The 6,017-nt window shown below is 47.7% G+C and overlaps 1 protein-coding gene across 2 annotated transcripts in view; it reads left to right on the top strand.

The window, feature by feature from the left end:
• Positions 1-2,717: 2,717 nt before the first annotated feature.
• LOC128690237 (plasma membrane calcium-transporting ATPase 3) overlaps positions 2,718-6,017 on the top strand; it is a 559,190-nt gene continuing 555,890 nt past the window's right edge. For both annotated transcript variants that reach the window (XM_070090721.1, XM_070090714.1), the window contains exon 1: positions 2,718-2,764. The gene's annotated coding sequence lies outside the window, so the exon portion shown is untranslated. The remainder of the gene's footprint in view (positions 2,765-6,017) is intronic.

Raw genomic sequence — 6,017 nt, 5'->3', positions numbered from 1 at the left:
TAGCAATAGTAATAGTAGTAATGGAGTGGTAGTCGTAATAGTAGTAGAAGTGGGGTCAGTCTAAGGACAAGAAAAAGGAACATTGCTGGAGAGCTAAGGATATTTTACCTTTCTTACCTTGAGATGTTGTGAAGTGTCGTGGTGTAGTTGTAGTAGTAGTAGCAGTAGTAGTAGTAGTAGTAGTAATAGTAGTAGTAGTAGTGTGTGTGTGTTGAGAAGACATAGTTGAGTTATAAAGGAGTGAGTAAGAGACCAGGAAGAGTGAATGATGCTGTTGAGTTAAGTGGTGTTTGGGCATGATAGGAAGGGTAGGGGGACTGCTGGGCAGGCGGGGGTTGGGGCAGGCAGGCAGGCGGCCAGTTAACCATCATGATGGCACGCGTGCCTCAGGAAGTCAAAGGTCAGCACAACTGCCCCCAGCTGTACACTCCGCCGCCGCCGCCGCCAGGAGCGTTTAGCACCATAACACTATCTGAAGCTTCATTCTTCACTGATGGTAGTGTTTCCTCTAGTGGTGACTTTGTGTAGTGGTGGTGCCACATCTGGTGGTGACTTCATGTAGTGGTGGTACCACAGCTGGTGGTGACATCATCTTGTAGTGGTGGTGCCACAGCTGGTGGTGACATCATCTTGTAGTGGTGGTGCCACAGCTAGTGGTGGTGCCACAGCTGGTATTGATAACACAGCTGGTAGTACTGGCGGTGGTGGTATTGGGTGAGGCTCTTGTATCCTCCAGATAGTTTTTCTCCCACTGTTGCTGCCACTGACACTAACCTCTTTTAGCCTCCTCCTCTTCCCGTTCCGCTTTTGAAGGGTCACCAGCATTACCCCCTCCCCCCCTCCCCCGCCCCTCCCCCTCCCCCCTCCCCCCCTCCCCCTCCCCCTCCCCCCCTCCCCCCTCCCCCTCCCCCCCTCCCCCTCCCCCCCCCCTCCCCCTCCCCCTCCCCCCCCCCCGCCTTCACCACACCCATCCCTCTCTTCTACTTCCTTCCCTTCCCTTTCTCTTCCTCCCTCATCCTCTCCATAGTGTCAGTTTGTGCCAAATCTACACTTTGTTTTGCCTATCATATTTCTCTTGTCTCTCCTCGTACTTCCTTCTTCTTCTCTCTATTCTCATGTACGTCTTCTCTCCTTCTCTTATCTCTCCCGTTATTCTTCACATATTTTCTTGCAATAAATCTTCTCAGTTCTATTTTCGTGGTTCTTGATGTATTCTACCTGTTGTAGCTGTAGCATCACGCTCACTGTTACTGTTGTAGCTGTAGCATCACGCTCACTGTTACTGTTGTAGCTGTAGCATCACGCTCACTGTTACTGTTGTAGCTGTAGCATCACGCTCACTGTTACTGTTGTAGCTGTAGCATCACGCTCACTGTTACTGTTGTAGCTGTAGCATCACGCTCACTGTTACTGTTGTAGCTGCAGCATCACGCTCACTGTTATTACTGTAGCTGCAGCACCACGCTCACTGTTACTGCTGTAGCTGTAGCATCACGCTCACTGTTACTGCTGTAGCTGCAGCATCACGCTCACTGTTACTGTTGTAGCTGTAGCATCACGCTCACTGTTACTGCTGTAGCTGTAGCATCACGCTCACTGTTACTGTTGTAGCTGTAGCATCACACTCACTGTTACTGTTGTAGCTGTAGCATCACACTCACTGTTACTGCTGTAGCTGTAGCATCACGCTCACTGTTACTGTTGTAGCTGTAGCATCACACTCACTGTTACTGTTGTAGCTGTAGCATCACACTCACTGTTACTGTTGTAGCTGTAGCATCACGCTCACTGTTACTGTTGTAGCTGTAGCATCACGCTCACTGTTACTGTTGTAGCTGTAGCATCACGCTCACTGTTACTGTTGTAGCTGTAGCATCACACTCACTGTTACTGTTGTAGCTGTAGCATCACGCTCACTGTTACTGTTGTAGCTGCAGCATCACGCTCACTGTTACTGCTGTAGCTGCAGCATCACGCTCACTTACTGTTGTAGCTGTAGCATCACGCTCACTGTTACTGTTGTAGCTGTAGCATCACGCTCACTGTTACTGCTGTAGCTGTAGCATCACGCTCACTGTTACTGTTGTAGCTGTAGCATCACGCTCACTGTTACTGCTGTAGCTGCAGCATCACGCTCACTGTTACTGCTGTAGCTGTAGCATCACACTCACTGTCACTGTTGTAGCTGCAGCATCACGCTCACTGTCACTGCTGTAGCTGCAGCATCACGCTCACTGTCACTGCTGTAGCTGCAGCATCACGCTCACTGTCACTGCTGTAGCTGCAGCATCACGCTCACTGTCACTGCTGTAGCTGCAGCATCACGCTCACTGTCACTGCTGTAGCTGCAGCATCACGCTCACTGTTGCTGCTGTAGCTGCAGCATCACGCTCACTTCCGGTAATATTCGCAAACTTCTGTTAGGAAATTCTAAGTACGTTCAACATTGTTGTAATGTTCTCTCTCTCTCTCTCTCTCTCTCTCTCTCTCTCTCTCTCTCTCTCTCTTTTATCATGTTTTCCTGGTGTATTTGTCTTCCTTGAACTGGTTCTTCTTCATTCATCCCAGATCAGAACACTTAGTATCACCTGGTGTTGTTGGGCAGCATCCACACACCACAACACACAATGTGTGAGTGTGTGTGTTACTGGTGTCACAGATGACAAGTGAGTAACATGAAACATATCAGATAAATAGTGTGGTAATGATTCTTTATTTCTTCCAGGCTGCAGCTGACACATCCTCCCTCTGTGCTATTCCCAAGGTACGTCACATTATTACTACTAAACTTGAGTAAATATTATTATTATTATTATTATTATTATGATGATTTTTAAATGTTTTTTTTACTGTTATTAATATTGTTCCTTCTAGAGAGGTTTCTTGATGCTAGTTAGGGGAAGGTCAGTTTCCCGCAGCTGTCACTGCTTCACAGTATAGTGCTGGAAGGTCAGTTTCCCACAGCTGTCACTGCTTCACAGTATAGTGCTGGAAGGTCAGTTTCTTGACGATAGTTAGGGGAAGGTCAGTTTCCCGCAGCTGTCACTGCTTCACAGTATAGTGCTGGAAGGTCAGTTTCCCGCAGCTGTCACTGCTTCAGAGTATAGTGCTGGAAGGTCAGTTTCCCGCAGCTGTCACTGCTTCAGAGTATAGTGCTGGAAGGTCAGTTTCCCACAGCTGTCACTGCTTCACAGTATAGTGCTGGAAGGTCAGTTTCCCACAGCTGTCACTGCTGCACAGTATAGTGCTGGAAGGTCAGTTTCCCACAGCTGTCACTGCGTCACAGTATAGTGCTGGAAGGTCAGTTTCCCACAGCTATCACTGCTGCACAGTATAGTGCTGGAAGGCCAGTTTCCCACAGCTATCACTGCTGCACAGTATAGTGCTGGAAGGCCAGTTTTCAACAGCTGTCACTGCTTCAAATTATAGTGCTGGAAGGTCAGTTTCTCACAGCTGTCACTGCTTCACAGTATAGTGCTGGAAGGTCAGTTTCCCACAGCTGTCACTGCTTCACAGTATAGTGCTGGAAGGTCAGTTTCCCACAGCTGTCACTGCTTCACAGTATAGTGCTGGAATGTCAGTTTCCCACAGCTATCACTGCTTCACAGTATAGTGCTGGAATGTCAGTTTCCCACAGCTATCACTGCTTCACAGTATAGCGCTGTAAGGTCAGTTTCTCACAGCTGTCACTGCTTCACAGTATAGTGCAGGAAGGTCAGTTTCCCCATCTGTCACTGCTTCAAAGTATAGTGCTGGAAGGCCAGTTTCCCACAGCTATCACTGCTTCACAGTATAGCGCTGTAAGGTCAGTTTCTCACAGCTGTCACTGCTTCAGAGTATAGTGCTGGAAGGTCAGTTTCCCACAGCTGTCACTGCTTCACAGTATAGTGCTGGAAGGTCAGTTTCCCACAGCTGTCACTGCTTCACAGTATAGTGCTGGAAGGTCAGTTTCCCACAGCTGTCACTGCTTCACAGTATAGTGCTGGAAGGTCAGTTTCCCACAGCTGTCACTGCTTCACAGTATAGTGCTGGAAGGTCAGTTTCCCATAGCTGTCACTGCTTCACAGTATAGCGCTGTAAGATCAGTTACTCACAGCTGTCACTGCTTCACAGTATAGTGCTGGAAGGCCAGTTTCCCATAGCTGTCACTGCTTCACAGTATAGCGCTGTTAGGTCAGTTTCCCACAGCTATCACTGCTTCACAGTATAGTGCTGGAAGGTCAGTTTTCCACAGCTATCACTGCTTCTCAGTATAGTGCTGGAAGGTCAGTTTCCCACAGCTATCACTGCTTCACAGTATAGTGCTGGAAGGTCAGTTTCCCACAGCTATCACTGCTTCACAGTATAGTGCTGGAAGGTCAGTTTTCCACAGCTATCACTGCTTCTCAGTATAGTGCTGGAAGGTCAGTTTCTCACAGCTGTCACTGCTTCACAGTATAGTGCTGGAAGGTCAGTTTCCCACAGCTATCACTGCTTCACAGTATAGTGCTGGAAGGTCAGTTTTCCACAGCTATCACTGCTTCTCAGTATAGTGCTGGAAGGTCAGTTTCTCACAGCTGTCACTGCTTCACAGTATAGTGCTGGAAGGTCAGTTTCTCACAGCTGGCACTGCTTCACAGTATAGTGCTGGAAGGTCAGTTTTCCACAGCTATCACTGCTTCTCAGCTAGGTCACTCACAGCTGTCACTTTCAGTATAGTGCAGGAAGGTCAGTTTCTCACAGCTGTCACTGCTTCACAGTATAGTGCTGGAAGGTCAGTTTTCCACAGCTATCACTGCTTCACAGTATAGTGCTGGAAGGTCAGTTTCTCACAGCTGTCACTGCTTCACAGTATAGTGCTGGAAGGTCAGTTTTCCACAGCTGTCACTGCTTCACAGTATAGTGCTGGAAGGTCAGTTTCCCACAGCTATCACTGCTTCTCAGTATAGTGCAGGAAGGTCAGTTTCTCACAGCTGTCACTGCTTCACAGTATAGTGCTGGAAGGTCAGTTTTCCACAGCTGCTGCTGCTTCACATCATAGAAAACGTTGATGGAACACAAACTGAGAAAATGGTCACACGAACACTAACTCAGCAATACGTGACAGGTGCTGCTTGCAGTTACGGTGATATAGTAAAGTGATACAATGACAGTGATATAGTAGGAGGTTATTACAATCACGGTGATACAGTAGGGTAATACAATCATGGTACACTGTACTTGATGATGTCCAACACAACCAGACAGGTACACTGTACTTGATGCTGTCCAACACAACCAGACAGGTACACTGTACTTGATGCTGTCAAACACAACCAGACAGGTACACTGTACTTGATGCTGTCCAGTACAACCATACAGGTACACTGTACTTGATACTGTTCAGCACAGCCTTACAGGTACACTGTACTTGATGCTGTCCAACACAACCAGACAGGTACACTGTACTTGATGCTGTCCAGTACAACCATACAGGTACACTGTACTTGATGCTGTCCAGTACAACCATACAGGTACACTGTACTTGATGCTGTCCAGTACAACCATACAGGTACACTGTACTTGATGCTGTTCAGCACAGCCTTACAGGTACACTGTACTTGATGCTGTTCAACTCAGCCTTACAGGTACACTGTACTTGATGCTGTCCAACACAACCAGACAGGTACACTGTACTTGATGCTGTTCAACACAGCCTTACAGGTACACTGTACTTGATGCTGTCCAACACAGCCATACAGGTACACTGTACTTGATGCTGTTCAACTCAGCCTTACAGGTACACTGTACTTGATGCCGTCCAACACAACCAGACAGGTACACTGTACTTGATGCTGTCCGGTACAACCAGGCAGGTACACTGTACTTGATGCTGTCCAGTACAACCAGGCAGGTACACTGTACTTGATGCTGTCCGGTACAACCAGACAGGTACACTGTACTTGATGCTGTCCAACACAACTAGACAGGTACACTGTACTTGATGCTGTCCAACACAACCAGACAGGTACACTGTACTTGATGCTGTCCAACACAAC

Source organism: Cherax quadricarinatus, chromosome 32 (assembly GCF_038502225.1).
Source record: "Cherax quadricarinatus isolate ZL_2023a chromosome 32, ASM3850222v1, whole genome shotgun sequence".
In the NCBI taxonomy this organism is placed as follows: domain Eukaryota; kingdom Metazoa; phylum Arthropoda; class Malacostraca; order Decapoda; family Parastacidae; genus Cherax; species Cherax quadricarinatus.
This window is presented reverse-complemented; position numbering and strand designations above follow the sequence as displayed.